Genomic DNA, 21,801 nt, shown 5'->3' with positions numbered 1-21,801 from the left:
ACAGACCACTAAAAATAGTCCCTGTGTGAGAGAGGTGTAAGTAGAGGAGAAGAGAAGGTTTGTTAAAGCGGTATTGTCACCATAAAAATCAAATTTCAACAGCAACTGGTCTGAGTGTATTAAGTGATAAAGATGCTAATCCTGCATTCAAAACTTTTTTCTGCTGTTATGGTTTGGAGTTATTACATACTATAGGAGCACTGGCCCTAATGCCAAACAGTGCCAAAAAGTTGAATGCTGGGAGTTCTTTTGAATGCTGGGAGTTCTTTTTATCTATAATATATTCCTCCTCTTCCATGTATTTCCCTGCCTAGCTGATCACTTGTGTTTACAAGCAAGGCTGAGGTGACTCAGTGATTGGATGTGTAAATAGAAAAAAAAGACTCTGAGAGGAGGGCAGCTAATGAATACACAATGAGCAAGAGAAGGGAGGGGGGAAAACAAGAGTCAGGGAGGATATGATGTCAGCATTAGCTTGGCAAGATGGCCACTGCCTAGAAAAGGATTTTCTGCTTTTCCTTTATAAAATTCACAGGAATCATTACGTGGACAGCATCATTACGTGGACAGCACGATGTATTATCTCTTATGTAATTAGAGGTAGTATTTATCTACTTATATATGTGTTTTTTATTTCTAGGTTAGCATGGGTGTCGCTTGTTCTTTAATGATTATCATTATACAAAATACACGTAGAGGTGATCATTACCACTACAGCACTAATAAAGAGCTAATGCAGCAACTGGCGGAGTGCACTGTTTGGGCCCTTCAGATTCAGGGGGCCTGGTGCAGTTGCAACCTCTTTACCCCCACTGATATGTCGCTGCATGATACCTTAGCAGTTCCAGTCTTCTGCATGATGACAGCAGAGAATCTTTTTTTTTTTTTTTTTTTGCTGAAAAAGTGGCAGATGTTTTACCTGGTCAGTTGCATGGCTTGGTACAGTGACTTTCACTTATGAACTGGTGATTGTGCAGCACTGCTGAAGCTGCTATTGTGTGCGAGCTCTCATGCAAAGTGGGATTGTCAACCACAAAATCCAATTCCATTTACCCATTGCTCTGTGTTCATTATGTAGTCTACATTATGACCCTGAATTTAAAAAATTCCAATATAATCATAAATCCTTCCACTGTAATTAATCTTATTTCAGTCAACCCAGCTGGCTCATTTCTCGTACATGGCCGGCAAGAGGGAAGCTTGCTATCCCCCTCCCACATTTGTGCTCTCCACTGATTGGCTGAGGGCAGTTCAGTGTGATGTGAGACTGAGAAGGGAAATACACCTCACCCCTCTGCAGAGGCTGCTAAAATACGATCTATGCTGTGCTCACATGTGTTAACAAAGCAAGCTAGATATGAAAGTGCAGTTTCTAGGAGAAAGAAAGAGAAAGGGATGAAATGACATCAGGATTGGCCGCAGTTAGAGGAAATAAAGATGGAAAATGTCTGCAACAGTTTTTTCTTTACTTACTATATAAAATTCACTGAAATCAAAATGAGGACAGTACAATACATATGTAAGTAGAACAAGTATTTATCTACTTATATATGTGTTTTTTTCTGGGATACTATGGCTGTCCCTGCTGCTTTAAAGTGTAACTGTCGGGTATACAATCAATTCTTTATTTTTATCTGGTAAACAAGGAATAAGGATGCTAACCAGGCAATCTAAAAGTTAAAATCACTATTACTTTTCTTGTTGATAAGTGATCATTCCCCAGTTTACCTGACTTATTTGGTACACACAATTTGGTACACAAAAAGGAAGTTGCAGGGCATGCTGGGTTGATCATTCTTGCTTCTCTACTCCCCCCCCCCAGACTTAACTAATACAGCCTGATTGGCTGAAGCCTCTTTCCCTCCTGTTTTCCCCTCCCACACCTCTGTTCCTCTCTGATTGGCCAATGTTTCTCACGCTGAGACAATGCACTTCCTATAGTGAAGGGCAGGCAAATCAGGCAGAGGAGAGTAAGGGAGGAACTTACATCAGGATTAGCTTCAAAATAGCCACAGTTAACATGGAAACTGTCTAGAATAGGATTTTCTGCTTTTCCTTTATAAAATTCCTAGGAATCATAACGTGGACAGTGCAATACATCTGTTATGTAAGTAGAGCAAGTATTTATCTGCTTATATATGTGTTTTTTTTCTGAGATAATAGAAATGACAGCTCCTCTTTAACAAGAAAAGAGGTTTAGGGGAACACTTGCTGTCTTACCAGTGGTTTCCTGCCTGGCCGTCATTTGCATTTACAGATAGATGCGCCTTGCCTTTAGATGTATGTCAGCCAATATGCTTATGTTCTGTAATTCACAGTCAGGCATGCTATGCACATCAGTCAGGAGCAGCCAAAGGTGATTGTGGAATAGGCTTTCAGCACTGTAGTTGGACAACAGCGAGTCCTCACCATATGCTCTGCCGTGTTGTATAAGCTCCCCTGGTACGGCAGGTGTTAAATCCCACGGTTCTGGTAACAGATGATTTAGCTAATCTTGGCCTTGTTTTCCTACCATTCTGTAGATCTCCTGTGTGTCAAACCTCCAGCTCCCGGAATGTTGTCAAACAGATGGGCTGTGTGGGTGACGAGTGTTGAATATTAAAATCCGTCCGTTCTCCTGTCTTGTTATTGATAGTGTAGGGTCCAGATGGCCGCTCGCAGGAGGAACTTATCCAACTATCTATTTTATAAATTCTCTTGTTGCTGAATGCTGCTGCTAAACAATACAGGAATAGTGTGTGTGAACCTTTTTTCACATGGTTGCTTCTAATCTTCATTTGATATCAAATGGTAGAAAGAACACCCCCTCTTTTCTGAAGCCAAATGAGCTCTTCCAACCACAGATATGTTCTATCCAAGTTCTCATGGCTGACACCACTTCTTACCAGTGCAGTATGCTCTATTGGGTGCTCCAGTGTCACTGCCTTCCAGAAATGGCAATTTTCTACACCTTATTGTCTGAAAATGTTTTTGAAAGCGGTTTAGGATGCGTGGGAGACTTAAGGTGGCCATAAATCTAGAATGATGGGCAGAATCGATCAAGAGACAGATCTCTCTCTTTTTTCACCGCAGGCTGATTCCCAATCGATTTCAGCATAGTGATGTCACCTCACCGCCACTGTGTCCCCTAGTGTAAAATGTGTTCCCCTGAATACTGAATGCTTTACCTGTCTCTGGCCGCCACTGGCTCCGTTGTCTTCCTCACACCCACCCCACGTGGCTGCCGGCGTACCGCGGATGCGTGTGTGACATCACCCGCGTGTATGTGGAGGCAGTGACACACCAACAGGTAAAGTATTCATGCACGGGCATCGGGGGGCACATTTTACACAAGGAGGGACAGATCCAGGGGTTCCGCTGAGTTTGACTCATCCCGATATTGCATGCTGTTACTGCCGCGAAACCTGATCTCACACTTTGGCCCGACATTTTGCAGCAGGTCCGATCGATACATTCAACCAATTTCGGCCTGAAATTAGTCACATTGTCGATCGGGCATGCTAAGATTTTAATTCGATTCTATTATAATCATTGAATCGGATGGTCGATCAGCCGCAAAGTGGCCTGATGTATGGCTACTTTAGCTCTGTTTCTTATCATATGGTTTATCTTTTGTCTACACAGTTGTCACTTGCAATTGTTGGTCAACCATGTATGCTCTTTCTATTCATACAGCCAGCCACAAACACTGCAGGCTGTCAAATATTATGCTGACACATCCATTATAAAAAAAAGAAATAAAAGGCACATTTTAGTAAAAAAAAAAAAATTACAAAGCAGCAGTAATCAGATCCCACCAACAGAAAGCTCTGTTGGTGGGCAGAAAAGGAGGCAAGATTCGTTTGGCTGCTAAGTTGTATGGCCGTGCAGCATCCTGTTAAAGATGCAGAATGCTGAATTGTAAAAAAAAAAATAGCCTGGTCACCAGGGGGGTGTAAGCCTGTGGTCCTCACATGGTTAAAATGTTTACCTGTTTTTTCTGGGTAGAATGATTATTATTTTATGGACAGGTACATTTGTCCAATTTTATTGAAATGTAAGTGTGCCACAGTAATTTGGGCTCCAGAGATAGCTGCCAGTAGAATATCGGTAAAGTTTCAGACATCCTACCATTGGACAGTGGAAACTTTGATTGCAAAATATTGGTAAATTTTACAGATATTGTATTATCCTTAAAGAGAATCTGTATTGTTAAAATCGCACAAAAGTAAACATACCAGTGCGTTAGGGGACATCTCCTATTACCCTCTGTCACAATTTCGCCGCTCCTCGCCGCATTAAAAGTGGTTAAAAACAGTTTTAAAAAGTTTGTTTATAAACAAACAAAATGGCCACCAAAACAGGAAGTAGATTGATGTACAGTATGTCCACACATAGAAAATACATCCATACACAAGCAGGCTGTATACACCCTTCCTTTTGAATCTCAAGAGATCATTTGTGTGTTTCTTTCCCCCTGCTGCTATCTTCCACTGAAGTGTCAGGCTGTTTCTTCCTGCAGAGTGCAGACAGCTCTGCCTGTATGTAATTCCTCATTATGTGAAAACCCAGCCAGCTCAGAGGGGGATTTATCCAGCTTGTTAAAGATAAGAGAGAAGAGAGAAGCTGCCCTAATCTAAATAATACACAGGCAGTGTGCAGAGAGGGGCCTGGAGGGGGGAGATGCATCTCAGAATCACAACACTGAAGAACTTGGCAGCCTTCCAGACACAGGCCTGACAAGTCTGACAAGAGAGAGATAAGTTGATTTATTACAGAGATGGTGATAGTAGAACGTGCTGCAGTAAGCCAGGATGATAAAAAACAGGATGCAATTTTTGTTACGGAGTCTCTTTAAGCCTAACCCTTTTCACACATGGGCCCTCCCTCCACCGATACCTAACTCTAATTGACCCCTCCCCAACACACACGAATGTCTAACCCTAACTGACCCCCCTCCCCAACACACGCCGATGTCTAACCCTAACTGACAATAGTGAAGGAGGAGTAGCTGGCACTAAAACATGGGATAGATGACACGGGGGAACAGGCAGGATTCACACACTTCCCTCACGAGGATGCAACTTGCATGCTCTGATCCAGCAAGATATTGCACATGTATGGATGAAGAGAAGGGAAAGATCGGCACTGCAGGTGGCTTTTATTTCCAGAGAGTGAGGCACAATGAACATTGCACACATCAAGTGCTAAATTGAAACATACCAGTGCTGCGGCATGTGGTGTTGCAGTGGGTGCTGGGCACTAAGGTGATTAGTGCGCAGCACACACATTGCAACGCCACACGCTGGTATGTTTCATGTTAGGGGCACCTGCTATACAAACTGCATTTAGAAATAATGGGGCACCCAAAGTTCCTGTTAAAGCCACTTATTCCTCCCTGGCGCCTCAGGTCCTCATATTATATGCTACGAGCTATGGAGATCGTATCTGAATACAATCTAAGCTGGCCATACAGCATACAATATAGTTTATTACATAAGCGGTTATACTGAGGGAAATTGTACAGAGGAACTTGCAGACTGAATCTACCTTTGAACAATTTGTTTACATAGGATCTGCCACCGTGAGGGAAATTTCTCCATTCATCACTGATCAACTATGCTATAGAAAAGTGAAGCTTGGTTGAGAATCCCTCCAGGTAGATTGTGGTTTTCACCCAGGAAGATTTGCTGTTTGCTAAGTTAACAAAAGATCTTTCAGGTAACAGATGATCTGTTGTTGTTGGCCAACCAAAGCATGTCTTACTGTGCAATGCATCAGAACCTATCATAGTTACATAGTTATTTTGGTTGAAAAAAGACATACGTCCATCGAGTTCAACCAGTATAAAGTACAACACCAGCCTGCTCCCTCACATATCCCTGTTGATCCAGAGGAAGGCGAAAACACCCTTACAAGGCATGGTCCAATTAGCCCCTAAAGGGAAAAATTCCTTCCCGACTCCAGATGGCAATCAGATAAAATCCCTGGATCAACATCATTAGGCATTACCTAGTAATTGTAGCCATCAATGTCTTTCAACGCAAGGAAAGCATCTAAGCCCCCTTTAAATGCAGGTATAGAGTTTGCCATAACGACTTCCTGTGGCAATGCATTCCACATCTTAATCACTCTAACTGTAAAGAACCCTTTCCTAAATAAATGGCTAAAACGTTTTTCCTCCATGCGCAGATCATGTCCTCTAGTCCTTTGAGAAGGCCTAGGGACAAAAAGCTCATCCGCCAAGCTATTATATTGCCCTCTGATGTATTTATACATGTTAATTAGATCCCCTCTAAGGCGTCTTTTCTATAGACTAAATAAACCCAGTTTATCTAACCTTTCTTGATAAGTGAGACCTTCCATCCCACGTATCAATTTTGTTGCTCGTCTCTGCACCTGCTCTAAAACTGCAATATCTTTTTTGTAATGTGGTGCCCAGAACTGAATTCCATATTCCAGATGTGGCCTTACTAGAGAGTTAAACAGGGGCAATATTATGCTAGCATCTCGAGTTTTTATTTCCCTTTTAATGCATCCCAAAATTTTGTTAGCTTTAGCTGCAGCTGCTTGGCATTGAGTACGATTATTTAACTTGATGTCAATGAGTACTCCTAAGTCCTTCTCCAAGTTTGATGTCCCCAACTGTATCCCATTTATTTTGTATGGTGCTAGACCATTAGTACGTCCAAAATGCATGACTTTACATTTGTCAACATTGAATTTCATCTGCCATGTATGTGCCCATATAGCCATCCTATCCAGATCCTGTTGCAATATGACACTATCTTCCTGAGAGTTGATGATTCTGCACAATTTTGTATCATCTGCAAAAATAGCAACATTGCTCACTAATGCATCTACTAGGTCATTAATAAATAAATTTTAGAGCACTGGACCCAGTACAGACCCCTGTGGGACAACACTGCTAACAGTCTCCCGTTTTGAGTACGATCCATTGACCACAACTCTTTGTTTTCTGTCCATTAGCCAGTTCCCTATCCATGAACACAAACTCTTCCCCAGTCCTTGCATCCTCATCCTATCCATGCACATTACATTCTGCCTGCTACAGTCTGTGAGTATGGAGGTGGATTGCATAAAGCTTGGCTTGAATAAAGAATCAGGCAGTATTTTAGATACTCTTAATGAATCTTTATTGACCACATCACTGGATTAACCTTTTTTCCAAGTATTGGATAGCATGAACAGAAGAAGCATCTTTTATTGCCTTTGTTGTCCCCATCTGAGATATTACTGCTTGCTTCCGGGTCACTGTGGCCCTATCACTGAGGCAAGAAGTGAGAAGAATCTTGGCAATAGGTGTACAGAAAGCAATAACAAGCATACAGATGTTGCAACCCATCCTAAGTATGTTATTGATGTCTCTTTGCCATTATACATATTTTATGTCACGTATCTGGGTAGTTTGAATCCTCTTTGTGGCCGGATAGGCCCAGCCCTGGAGACCAGATGGGCTCGCCTGGAAGAGATTGATGAATGCGTCTGGATAGTCCAGTGTGAGGTACAGGTACAACAGATAGAAGACGTAGTCAGGGATAAGCCATACGTTCATTAATAAGAAATCAGTCCAAATCAGGCGATGTACTGTACAAGAACAAAGGACTGACGATGGTCAGAGTATAGCCAAGATCAAAGTCAGGATATCAGTTCATAAATGTTAAGTCCCTCAAGAAACTAGGACACAGGAAACTGGTTGTTCAGGAACTAAAGCACTTTTAAAACATACTGCAGCAAGTAAATTCACAGGCACAGACAAGGATTTATAGCACATTTCGGACACTAGATGGCACGGGAACGTCTAAAGGTCCCAGAAGGGAAAACCATTCTGGAAGAGGAGTCCAGCGCAGATTGGTTGCCATGGGAAACCACGTGCCGAGGCATGACATTTTATTTCCCTACTTGTTTTTGATGACCCTGTCATTGAGACATGATGTAAGATTTTTCCTCACCCAGAAACCAGCTGAGCTTAGCTATGTGTAGGTAATGTGTGGCAGACTATATACACCCCCACTGTCTTTAGACGTATCCCCAGGGCTGGATTTACCATAAGGCACTGTAGGTACATGCCTACAGGCACCTGATGATGGAAAGGCGGTTCACTCCCCTCCCATGTGCCTCACTCCTTCCCTATACAGAGTCCAAAGCAGAGTGTAAATGAGAGGTTACTCACCTAGATCTCGGCATTCCACTGAGCTCTCCCTTCAGTTGGGGGCACCTCTGGCTTCTTAATACTGAGGATAGCTCTGGCTACATACAGTGGGTTCCAAAAGTATTCGGCCCCCTTGAGGTTTTCCACATTTTGTCATATTACTGCCACAAACATGAATCAATTTTATTTGAATTCCACATAAAAGACCAACGCAAAGTGGTGTACACATGAGAAGTGGAACAAAAATCAAACATGATTCCAAACATTGTTTACAAATAAATAACTGCAAAGTGGTGTGTGCATAATTATTCGGCCCCCTTTGATCTGAATGCAGTCAGTTGCTTATAGACATTGCCTGATGAGTGCTAATGACTAAACAGAGTGCACCTGTGTGTAATCTAATGTCAGTACAAATACAACTGCTCTGTGAGGGCCTCAGAGGTTGTCTAAGAGAATATTGGGAGCAACAACACTGTAAAGTCCAATGAACACACAAGACAGGTCAGGGATCAAGTTATTGAGAAATTTTAAGCAGGCTTAGGCTACAAAAAGATTTCCAAAGCCTTGAAAATCCCACGGAGCACTGTTCAAGCGATCATTCAGAAATGGAAGGAGTATGGCACAACTGTAAACCTACCAAGACAAGGCCATCCACCTAAACTCACAGGCCGAACAAGGAGAGCGCTGATCAGAAATGCAGTCAAGAGGCCCATGGTGACTCTGGACGAGCTGCAGAGATCTACAGCTCAGGTGGAGACTCTGTCCATAGGACAACTATTAGTCATGCACTGTACAAAGTTGGCCTTTATGGAAGAGTGGCAAGAAGAAAGGCATTGTTAACAGAAAGCATAAGAACTCCCGTTTGCAGTTTGCCACAAGCCATGTGGGGGGGACAGCAACCATGTGGAAGAAAGTGCTCTGGTCAGATGTGACCAAAATGGAACTTTTTGGCCAAAATGCAAAACGCTATGTGTGGCAGAAAACTAACACTGCACATCACTCTGAACACACCATCCCCACTGTCAAATATGGTGGTGACAGCTTCATGCTCAGGGGGTGCATCTCTTCAGCAGGGACAGGGAAGCTGGTCAGAGGTGATGGGAAGATGGATGGAGCCAAATACAGGGCAAACTTGGAAGAAAACCTCTTGGAGTCTGCAAAAGACTTGAGACTGGGGCGGAGGTTCACCTTCCAGCAGGACAATGACCCTAAACATAAAGCCAGGGCAACAATGGAATGGTTTAAAACAAAACATATCTATGTGTTAGAATGGCCCAGTCAAAGTCCAGATCTAAATCCAATCGAGAATCTGTGGCAAAATCTGAAAACTGCTATTCACAAACGCTGTCCATCTAATCTGACTGAGCTGGAGCTGTTTTGCAAAGAAGAATGGGCAAGGATTTCAGTCTCTAGATGTGCAAAGCTAGTAGAGACATACCCTAAAAGACTGGCAGCTGTAATTGCAGCAAAAGGTGGTTCTACAAAGTATTGACTCAGGGCGCCGAATAATTACGCACACCCCACTTTGCAGTTATTTATTTGTAAAAAAATGTTTGGAATGATGTATGATTTTCGATCCACTTCTCCTGTGTACACCACTTTGTGTTGGTCTTTCACATGGAATTCCAATAAAATTGATGCATGTTTGTGGCAGTAATGTGACAAAATGTGGAAAACTTCAAGGGGGCTGAATACTTTTGCAACCCACTGTAATACTAATACTAAGGGGCACCTGAAGCTACCTATGATGGACAAGAGAACTAAGGGGGAAGTGACAGCTGGGTCAGCCAGCACACTTGCAATGCAGGTGTTTGAAGGTCCATGGAGGGTGAAGTTTAGGGTGCCAGGACATCTGTGCCTATAGTCTCCTGTGATGTAAATCCGGTCCTGCTCAACTCAGCTGTCTATCAGCAGCAAGTATAGCTAAAGGCACCCATTTAGAAACAGAACGTCAGTCCTTTAGGAACCAGTAATGCTTGCTATTCAGTAGTAATATCCATGAGGCAAAACTTGCCAGCCCTTCACAAATAATTTCACACTGGTGTTCTCATAAACTCATTCTGCATGTGTTAAATTGCTTTTGCTGTGGGTTAATGAGCCTTTCCTGATAACGGATTTCTTTACTTTTTCCTCATGGTGACTTTTTAGAAAACCCATTATAAAACTCTGCACAACAGAATGAAAACTTCAGTGATGAAATAAATTCCAGCAATGGCTAAACTACCCTTTAAAGCAATGTCTTTTATTATTCAGTTTCCAGCTGAATTAGAATAAATGGTAATGACGGAAATTAATTTTGAGGTCATGAATTATTCATAGTTCTGACAGCTGTCTCTTCCCCCTCTTGGCTGTCCGCCTGATTTGTGGCGTCACTGCTGGCTCATGATGTCACAGGGTGATTATGCCACCGATTGTATCTATAAACAGAGCATTGTTGCACATAGCAAGTAGTGATGTGGAAGAATCTCTCACTGCCAATATTAACCACTTGAGGACCACAGAGGTTAACTCCCCTAAAGACCAGACTCTTTTTTTTCATAATTGGCCACTGCAGCTTTAAGGCCAAGCTGCAGGGCCGCACAACACAGCACACGAGTGACCCCCCCCCTTTTTTTCCCCACCAACAGAGCTCTCTGTTGGTGGGGTCTAATCGTCCTCCCCCCAGCCGGCCGATCACGGCGATCGGCTATCATAGGCTTCTGCCTATGAGAGCCGATCGATCTCTTGTCCCCAGTGCAGCGCTGCACTATGTAAATAGACGCCGATTACGCCGTCTAAGAGTCTCCTGAGCGGCGATAGCCGCTCGTAGACTGAAGACGGGGCGGAGCTCCGCCCCCCAAGGAGATGCGTGCGCACCCTGCGCGAGATCTCCTTCAGTAGCCGGCTCCAGGACCTGACGCCAATTGGCGTTAGGCGGTCCTGGGGCTGCCGCTGCAGCCACGCCCATTGGCGTGGAGCGGCCTTATGGTAGTTAATCATTTAGCCCAGTAAGTCATCAGAGGGGAACTTGTCAGGATATGGATTTCACTACAGTAGAATCCCTTTACAGTAAAATCTAAGGGACTGGGCTAATTGGTTTACTATATCAGAAGTTTACTATATCATAAATGGTCATGTTCAAGCACATAAACATATACCATACTACTGTATCTTAATTCAGTCAATAACTGGGAGTATTTTTTTTATTTTTTCTTGCTTCAGCAAGTGAGCACAGAAAACTTTAAGGCTACTTACACACCAGGACGTTGCGTTTAGGGGACGTTATAGGGCACATAACGTGCCCTTAACGCAACGCCTGGTGCTCTCTGATGTGGACGTCAGAGTGAGCCACGTTGTGCAGCTCACTCTGGCGGCCGTGATGCCGTGATGCGTACTCTTGGACGCATGCGGCATCACGTGGTCCCTCCCGGCCAATCGCCGCACAGAGCGGCCGCTCCAGGAAGTAAACACTGCACGTCACACCGTGCAGTGAATATTAATTAGCCATGTGCCTGGCCGCTCCCCACCCCTCCCCAACACTACTGAGCATGTGCGCACAGTCTAACGCGGCTTAGCCGCCCGCGCATAACGTACAGCATGCAGCACTCGCAACGGATGTGCTGCGTTACAGTGTAACGCAACGTGTGCACTGTGAATGGGCTGATTGATTTTTCATTACTGTGCGGTGGGGCTGCGTTACAGGCTGCACTAACGTGCGCCTGTAACGTCTTAGTGTGTAAGCAGCCTAAAGCTAGATCAAAATGCATAGTGCTCGGTATGCAGGGATTTGCATGCAATAATCATGCAACAGCTTGCAAAGGAAGCATAAGTCTCCCCAGTTAATGCGGGCATAGTGTGCTCCTCTTTCCATATTTCTGTGCAGCCTGGATGATACTATATCGCTGCAGCCATGCACAAGCAAGTCACAGATGATAGGCTACTCTCTCAGTAATAAGGCAGCAGCTTACACAGGAAACATAGGTCTCATCAGTAGATGTGCTTTGGGTACAGTGAAGCATACAGTCAATGAAATGTATGCTTCACTTTTACTGTATGCAGTGTGTTACGATGCTGCAACCCGTTATACTGCAACGCTATCGCTATGAATGTTGCATAGGTGGTTCATTGTAGTGCGGTAAGCCGCGTTACAAAATGTCTGTTACACTGCACCAGACCACTGTGAACATGGCCTAAAAGAAATCTAGTGCAAAAATGGAACAGCTGCCCAGTGCGACCTATCAGAATCCTTGATCTTAGCGTCTGCTCTTCTTTTGGTCGCTTAGCCAGTTAAGCCTGGTACACACCATGCAGTTTCCCATCAGATAAATGGGTCGATAGATCATTTCTGACAGATCCGATCGGTTTCCGATCAGTTTTGAACGGACCTGTCGGAAATTCCTCTATCTGACGGAAAATTGCATGGTGTCTACCAGGCTTTAGACCAACCAAGACTACCTGCTGCCAGCCCTGATCTCCGCTAATACACCAACTCAGACTGCCTTCCTGCCACCAGCCCTAACCTCAGCCTGTTATATTGATCAAGCCTGACTGCCACCAACCCTGATCTCATCCTGTACACTGACCAAGCCAGGCCTGATTTAATATCATCTCATACACCACTACTCTGTCCTGAACTCAAGCCATTTTCCTGCCATCACCTATTTTGCAAGTTGCCGCTTGGCAGCAAAGAGTCTGATACTTGTTACAGTTACCAGCTCATCCTTCCTTCCAGAGTGCTCTTGTGAAGACCAAGAGTCCTCTTAGACTCCAAGCCCTAGAGTTTGGAGTCTAAGAGGACTATTGGTCTTCAAAAGAGTGAAGACCGCCTCTTGACCACTACCAGTAACAGCGCCGGTGTGAAAAGCCATTTTTTGCCCCTAATAGCTCACTGCGCGTGCAGCGCCGGTGCGCCTATATTAGTGCGCGGTGCGACAATAACGTCACACCCGCTGCCCCTTTGATAACGGCGCATCGGGTGCCCCTGAAGCGGTGCATTAATACGCCGTTTCAGGGGCACCCGATGCGCCGTTATCAAGGGGCAGCGGGTGCGACGTTATCGTCGCACCTCGCACTAATATTGGCGCACCGGCGCTGCACGCGCAGTGAGCGGTACTAAGACTGGTGTGTGGGTGCAAACTACTTAGTGCCGTAGTTTGCGCCCACTAAGTGATAGGGCTCGCTTAGCGCTGGTTAGTGAATCAAGCCCATAGTCTGTAATTATATATACAGAAGTATTCTTCCTTTTACTTTCTAACATTTACAGCATGGGTGAGGAAAAACAGCAGCTGGATGAGGATGCAGATACACTCCACATGACTTCTAGCCTGAGCTGTAAACTTCTGCATTAAATACGTAAAACATTTCTAGAGTTATGTGACATGCAATGCAGGATATTTGGTCTGACGGGCATCTAAGGCAACTGTAGGCACTCTAACCATTATATCAGCAGCAAACTTGGCAAAGCAGTCCATCTTCACCTGCAGACAGTGTCAATAGTCCAGGAAGAGATATCACACTGTTGGTACTTCTAACATTGGGTAAAAAAAAAAGATCTAGGTCAAGAGCAGTAATTTGTTAAACATTTCTACCTGAGCAAAAATGTCAACACTTGGACGTCTTCTGACCCCAATACCCTATGAAAGTGTTCTAGCCGCATTTGAGCCTTAGTCAACAATGCTAAAGAAACCTGGTAATGCTTTATTTTATTGTCTCCGTTCAACATACAGTTTTTTCTTATGAAACATTTTGGGCAGATTGTTGATTTCTTTGTTCTTGTGGTTCTGTCGTCCCTTCCAAATCCATGAGGTTGGCTACCTGTAGAGGGCATTGGAATTGTTCTCTCAGTTTAAAAGATCATCTTTTACTCGAGTTTTGAGAAATGTTCTGTCCATTTTGTCTCACAGTAGAATGTTGTGATCACAGTTATTAGTTGAAATTGTCATTAAAGAGAATCTGTACTCTAAAATTCTTACAATAAAAAGCATACCATTCTATTCCTTATGTTCTCCTGTGCCCCTCTGTGCTGTTTCTGCCACTCCCTGCTGCAATCCTGGCTTGTAATTAACAGTTTTAGGCAGTGTTTACAAACAAGACATGGCTTCTAACCAGATACGCTGTGAACAGCTTACTGTGTGACTCATACAGAGCTTGGAGAGGGTGTGTAAAGCTTCTGCCAATGACAAGCAGTGCTGCACATTCCACACATTCCAGCCTCTGCCCGACAGAGCCGACAGAGGAAAGAAGATAAGATTTATTACAGAGACAGTGCAACTAGAAAATGCTGCAGTAAGACAGACCACATTAGAACAGGCATAGGAACTTATAGAATAGAAGAAATAAGGCTCAACATTTTGTTACAGAGTCTCTTTAACATTTCAATATTTTACCTGCAGTTGCTAGTATTAATCTCAGTAGAACACACAATGCATAGGTAATGACTTTCTTAAAAGTGCCCTGTACTTGTACCAGTAATAGCATTTTTTCTTTTATAGGAAGGGAGTTTAAATATTCTTGTAAGAATCACTTGAACAAAGGCACCAATAATAGCGTAAAATACACTATAAACACTTTAGAAAGGGAGGTAGTGGTGGACTTGCCTCCCCAAAGAAGATTCAAATTTTGTAAAACATCAGTCCAAAATCGGGTTTGACTACTCCACAGTCTAATGCGTGTCACAGGTGTGACCTGCTTCATTTGGCAAAATGTAATTCAAACCAAGCACCTCTATATTACATTCTTTCCAGTTACTCACTATGTCACCTGATGAAGTGGTCATACCTGCGAAAAGTGTTGCAGTGTCAAGTAGTCAAAGCCAATGTTTGTCTGATATTCATCCAAATTGAGTCTTCCTTGGGGAGGTAAGTCCACCACTACCTCCCTTTTTAAACTGCTTTAGTGTATTTGTTCTCTACGATTGGCTCCTCTGTTCAAGTGTTTTACCAGTTTTGAGTCTACTCTTGGTAGAGAGGGGTGTTAACCCCTTTTTCCTTTCTACAGAGAGTGACTTCTTAACCTGAGAGGGGTCAGGTCTAATCTTCCCACCTCTTCAATCAATAGTTGCCTTAGCGGTAACTATGTTTGCGAGTATCATTTTACATATGACACTATTTACCACTACTACACTATTGGCGGCACTTAGTGTTCCATTTTTGTCTCTTCTATACATATTCTTGTCTGATGTCATGACTTTTAGTTATGGGATGGCCTTCTATCTTGCACAATACAGTGAAGCAAAGGACAACTGGTCTCTCCCTAAAATCTTGTAGCAAACAACACTTGGACCATCTTGTGGTGTGGTCCATTTAGATGGAAACAGCCCATGGATTTTATGTGGGCCCTCAGATCTAATGTGTTTTTAAGTACAGTTAAATAGAGACCGACACATGTTGTGGACACCTCGTTTCACAAAGGAATCGTTTTAGCTAACTTATTGGCCGATCTTCAAGTGAAACACAGTCAAGAATGGCTGAAGATAAGATCTCACCAGCTGTGCGCCACAAACTCTCTATCCCGGGGGAAAAAATGATAAGCTCCGCCAGAATAAAATAATCAGCATTAACCTCTGAGTTTTTGTCTTTTTCCTTTCACAATGCCAGATAGACCCTAAATATATTGTTTGAGTCCGTAATCATGTAAGGTTTATCATCTTTTTCCTCCTACAAGACTGTCATCAAATCCTGCAGTACAGTCACAAAATGTAGTATATTTTCTGAATCCCAGGTTACTAAGCATTTTTCAGACCTGGCAGTAACTGTCTTTATACGCTCATTTCGGGAAGCTGTCTTTCATTGGCTTAGTGACTTTGGATGAGAGCTGGCTTGGGAATATGTCCCGCCACAGCATTTATTGCCTAGCTCGCCTACATCTGTTCCAGCACACAATGGTTCCATCAAGGGGTACCTAGTCTTGTCAGCAGGTATTTGCTGGTTCTTATTACCACATCTATATTTAAAGCCCCTGTCCAGGCAAACATGTTTTTTTTCCATTCCAGCTGTCCTCATCCCCATGTATCCAAAGCTAAGTATCTTAATCCTGAGTTTTATTAGCAGTCATGTGATTTGTGTTGCTATTCCCTTTCTCTCCTGTAGTAGTGCACTGCGTCAGTGCAGCCACATTGTCATCTTGGAGAGGGTGTAGCTGGCCTGATGATAACTTTTCCATTTCCGTAGATGGTGTATTGCATCCTGAGAGGCTGTATGGCCAATGGAAGCTGCCCTTTAACTTCTCTCCCTTTGTCAGGGGAGAGATTTTTTTCAGGTACTATTAAAACCCATAACACAGGCCCAGATTTACCTCACAGGAGCCTATAGGCACAGATGCCCTGGCACCTTAGACTTTTCCCTCCATGAACTTACAAAACCCAACTGTACTGTGCCAGCTGTCCAGGGGCGTAGCAATAGGGGGTGCAGAGGTAGCCACCTCATCCCTTGGGCTATAGGGGCCCCGAAGGTCCCTCCCTCAATTACAGTATTAGCTCTCTATTGGTCCTGTGCTGGTAATAATCACTTCTATTGATACTTTGAATAGTGGTAATTATTAACACACTGTTCCCCATCCCCTTCTTGCACCTCTGACACTGTAGTTGCCATTGGCAGGTTTTGGTGCATGTATCAATTGTTATGTATAGAGTGCTTGGAGGGCCCCATTGTAAAACTTGCATCAGGGCCCACAGCTCCTTAGCTACGCCACTGCAGCTGTCACTTCTCCCTTATTTCCCTAGCCCATCATAGGTAGCCACAGTTGCCCCTTAGTATTAGGTAGCCAGAAGTACCCTCATTATTAAGTAGCTAGTGGTGCCAACAAGTAGGATAGAGGTGCCCTTGACTCAAGGGTGATTTCGTCAGTGGAATGCAGAGAGCAGGGTGAGTATCCTCTCATTTACACTCTCATTAGGACTCTGCATAGGGAAGGAAGGAGGGAGACGCTTGGGGAGGGCGCCTGTAGGTACGTGCCTACAGTACCTTATGGTAAATCCGGCCCTGCCATAACACTAAAGTTTGTCTACATAATTTAGGGAGGCAGGGATGGAAAATAGTTTGTTCCCTGCTACCCTTGTTATGAGATGTAGGTGATGCGAGACATACCTGAAAGACAGTTTCAGATTTTACTAATTAGTTTATTGCTACAAAAGATAAGAGTACTGTTTTTTTTCTACTTTCCTCAAGCCCGATTAGTGTCAGCTGTCAGAATCGAGCTTAGTCCTGCAGGTAGCACTGCGGGGGATGAGCGTTGTACAGACTATACCCGAGTGCTATGTACTGTCTCTTTGGGGATATGAGAGGGGACAGCGATAGATAGAGCAGTTTATGGCAGGCATGGAAAACAGCGGAACAGTGGGCATATTAATTAGCTTTTAAGTAATACCAGTTGCCTGGCTACCCTGCAAATCCTCTGCCTGTAATACTTTTAGCCATAGACCCTGAACAAGCATGCATCAGATCAGGTGTTTCTCTCAATATTGTCAGAACTGATAAGATTAGCTGCATGCTTGTTTCTAGTGTAATTCAGACTCTGCTGCAGCCTTATAGATCAACAAGGTTGCCAGACAACTATTATAGTTTAAAAGGAAATAAATATGGCAGCCTCCATATCACTTTCACCTCGTGTTCACTTTAAGCAACCCTATGACAGCAGTACACACACTAGATTCTTAGACAAGGCAGACTTAAACAGTTGCCTCAGCCGAGTTGCCTCTGTGTGTGCACAGCTTTACTCTAGGCTCAGACATATCCTTTATTCATTATATCCAGCTCATTTCCTGCTATTTCCATCTATAAGAACTTCAAAGTACTGTATGTTTATTGTTAACTTGATAGCCCTCAAATGACTTGGTGCATGTCCAGAGTTGTCTCTCACCTTCACGATTAAAACCCCCTTCTTTCCAGTCACCGGACTCACACATACTAAAGCAAGGCGTATCCACCCATTTTACCATCTGCAGCTTCTCTGCCAATTCCACCCCTTGCAGTTCATCTGAGAGTTTTACTTTCAAGTCTCTTTATAATTCATGTCCTTTTTAAATCTCTTTGCATCATTATTAATACACACCAAACCACACCTCACGCTGCTCAAATGATCTACTAGTGTCCAGGCTTTTACCATCCTCCCATTCATGGCTACAAAACTCGTCTTGGGCTGCATCACCATTAAACTGAGTTCTATTCCTCATCTTATAATATTGCTCCATAACTTTACCATTTCAAAACATTTTCTCAAAACCTACCTCTTTAAAATTGCATTCCTATCCTCCTCTCTAAAGTTGGCAATATACAGTGGCTTGCAAAAGTATTCGGCCCCTTGAAGTTTTCCACATTTTGTCACATTACTGCCACAAACATGAATCAATTTTATTAGAATTCCACCTGAAAGACCAACACAACGTTGTGTACACATGAGAAGTGGAACGAAAATCATACATTTTTTACAAGTAAATAACTGCAAAGTGGGGTGTGCGTAATTATTCAGCCCCCTGAGTCAATACTTTGTAGAACCACCTTTTGCTGCAATTACAGCTGCTAGTCTATTAGGCCAGAAACCCACTGGGAGTGCTTTGTAAGTGTGAGTGATTTGAAAAAGCTCTTGGTAATGCAATGCTATGGGGGATTTTTATAAAATCACATCACTCAAGTGGGATCACACCCATAGCATTACATTAGCTAGAGCTTTTCAAATCACAAAGCGCTCAGAAAAGCTCTCCTAGTGGGTTTCTAGCCTTAGGGTATGTCTCTACCAGCTTTGCACATCTAGAGACTGAAATCCTTGCCCATTCTTCTTTGCAAAACAGCTCCAGCTCAGTCAGATTAGATGGACAGCGTTTGTGAACAGCAGTTTTCAGATCTTGCCACAAATTCTCAATTGGATTTAGATTTGGACTTTGACTGGGCCATTCTAACACATAGATATGTTTTGTTTTAAACCATTCCATTGTTGCCCTGGCTTTATGTTTAGGGTCATTGTCCTGCTGGAAGGTGAACCTCTGCCCCAGTCTCAAGTCTTTTGCAGTCTCCAAGAGGTTTTCTTCCAAGATTGCCCTGTATTTGGCTCCATCCATCTTCCCATCAACTCTGACCAGAGTGATGTGCAGTGTTAGTTATCTGCCGCACATAGCGTTTTGCATTTTGGCCAAAAAGTTCCATTTTGGTCTCATCTTACCAGAGCACATTCTTCCACATGTTTTCTGTGTCCCCCACATTGCTTGTGGCAAACTGCAAACAGGACTTCTTATGTTTTTCTGTTAACAATGGCTTTCTTCTTGCCACTCTTCCATAAAGGCCAACTTTGTACAGTGCATGACTAATAGTTGTCCTATGGACAGATTCCCCCACCTGAGCTGTAGATCTCTGCAGCTCGTCCAGAGTCACCATGGGCCTCTTGACTGCATTTCTGATATGCACTCTCCTTGTTTGGCCTGTGAGTTTAGGTGGACGGCCTTGTCTTGGTAGGTTTACAGTTGTGCCATACTCCTTCCATTTCTGAATGATCGCTTGAACAGTGCTCTGTGGGATGTTCAAGGCTTTGGAAATCTGTTTGTAGCCTAAGCCTGCTTTCAATTTCTCAATAACTTTGTCCCTGACCTGTCTGGTGTGTTCTTTGGATTTCATGGTGTTGTTGCTCTCAATATTCTCTTAGACAACCTCTGAGGCCATCACAGAGCAGCCGCATTAGTACTGACATTAGATTGCACACAGGTGTACTCTATTTAGTCATTAGCACTCATCAGGCAATGTCTATGGTCAACTTACTGCACTCAGACCAAAGGGGGACGAATAATTACGCACACCCCACTTTGCTTTTATTTATTTGTAAAAAAAAATGTTTGGAATCATTTATGACTTTTGTTCCACTTCTCAAGTGTACACCACTTTGTATTGGTCTTTCACAGGGAATTCCAATAAAATTGATTCATGTTTGTAGCAGTAATGTGGCAAAATGTGGAAAACTTCAAGGGGGCCGAATACTTTTGCAAGCCACTGTATCTAGCAAAGTTGTGGCCCAATTGACCATCCAATTTAATGTTATCAAATCGGATGAAAATAGTTGCCAAAATTAGCATGCCCAATAGACTATTCAACTGATTTTGGCCCAAAACTGGTTAAATGTATTGATCGAGCATGCTGAAAAATCTGTCTGATGTGTTGGTTTGGGTGTGAGGCGGTAATCGACATATGCAGGGGATCCCTGTCTGCTGTGCCACAAAATGGAAATGTGCTCCTGTTCCCACCGGGGCCCAAGCATTGTAATCTCTCCTGCTCCAGCTGCGGTGACTCCCAATCTCTGCTACATCTCCCCAGCGCCAGCAAGCACATGAGGGAAGCAGCGTGCGAGACTGGGAGTCATCACAGCTGGAGTATTGGCCTGCAGTGTGTGGGCAGCCTATAGACCTCTTTCTGATCAGTCTCGATCAGCGAGAGATCTGTCTCTTGATCAATCTGCCCATACATCGCTAGTTGTATGGGCACCTTAACCTAATCATTCCCTAGCGGCCAACCCATTCAGATATTGGTACCCAACTTACATACTGTAGCCTGTTTTCCCTGCCTCTTAGATTGTAAGCCTGTTAGGCAGGGCGCTCTTCCCCTCCTGTGTCATTTTGTGATGGCTTCTATTTGTAATCTACAATCCTTACTATATTGTTCAGTCCCATGTAATAAGTTGCTGCTAATGGACAATATTAATGAAACAATCATTTCAAGAAATGACTTCCCAAAGATGGAACTTTCTGTAATCAGCAAGCGATGCCTGGACTAACTAGATGTGTAGTGAGCGCAACTACTCCAGTCTGACCAGTGCTTGATCCATTCTTACAAGACGCCTGTGGAAGGATTTGCAGCGATTCCTTTTGCTGCTAGTATTCGCTAGGATTCCTCCTGCGTAATATTAAAATATTCATGTTGTTTTGCTCATGCAGCATCTCACCCACTATTACCATCTGTTCACATTCATTTAACCCACTTCCTTCCCCACAGGACCAATATATAGGAAACATGCTGGAGACCAAGATTAGGAACACATGACATTTAGAGTAAATACGTACTGTAGGATGGACGTCACATAAGTGACTCATGTGCATCACAGATAGGTTAGCAGCAACATGAGTACTTAGTATGATGCTGTTTCTTAAAACTCTGACATGTGCTAAGCATGTAGTCTGGCAATTAGGTTGAAGAGCAAGTGCCACGGGAAAGCACCATTCACATTTTCCAGACTGTTTTCATGTAATTAAAGCATTCCTGATGTCCACCTGCTAACAAGACTGCTAATCTCCAACAAGGAAATCCCAACACACTGCGGTGGGAATGGAGCAGCGCTGCCTGTCCAGAGTACCAGGAGAGGGATATAGAGAGAGAGGGAAGGCAGTATACTCACCAGATGTTTCATTTTACAACATGGTAACGTAGTGGTTAGTCCTCGGGACACTCTGGTTTCCTCTCACATCCCCAAAACATACAGATAAGGTCATTGGCTTTCCCCGAAATTGGCCCTAGACTACGATATATACACTACACGATACATACATAGACCTATTACTATGGTAGGGATGAGATTGTGAGCCCCTCTGAGGGACAGTTAGGTGACAAGACAATATACTCTGTACAGCGCTGTGGAAGATGTCAGCGCTATATAAATAATAACAATTTTAATGGTGGCAACTGGCAACCAGATCTGTATTT

At 43.5% G+C, this 21,801-nt stretch overlaps 1 protein-coding gene across 2 annotated transcripts in view; it reads left to right on the top strand.

Annotated features, from left to right (window-relative positions):
* PRMT7 (protein arginine methyltransferase 7) overlaps positions 1-21,801 on the top strand; it is a 162,759-nt gene that overhangs the window by 108,419 nt on the left and 32,539 nt on the right. The window contains exon 20 of one of the 2 annotated variants that reach the window (XR_011024815.1): positions 10,301-10,357. The exons of the other annotated variant lie outside the window; for it this stretch is intronic. The gene's annotated coding sequence lies outside the window, so the exon portion shown is untranslated. Of the gene's footprint in view, positions 1-10,300; positions 10,358-21,801 lie in introns of those variants that run through there. 2 annotated transcript variants of the gene reach the window in all.

This window comes from Hyperolius riggenbachi, chromosome 11 (assembly GCF_040937935.1).
Source record: "Hyperolius riggenbachi isolate aHypRig1 chromosome 11, aHypRig1.pri, whole genome shotgun sequence".
Taxonomy (NCBI): domain Eukaryota; kingdom Metazoa; phylum Chordata; class Amphibia; order Anura; family Hyperoliidae; genus Hyperolius; species Hyperolius riggenbachi.
Note: the sequence above shows the minus strand (reverse complement) of the source record. Positions and strands in the feature narration are given on the sequence as shown.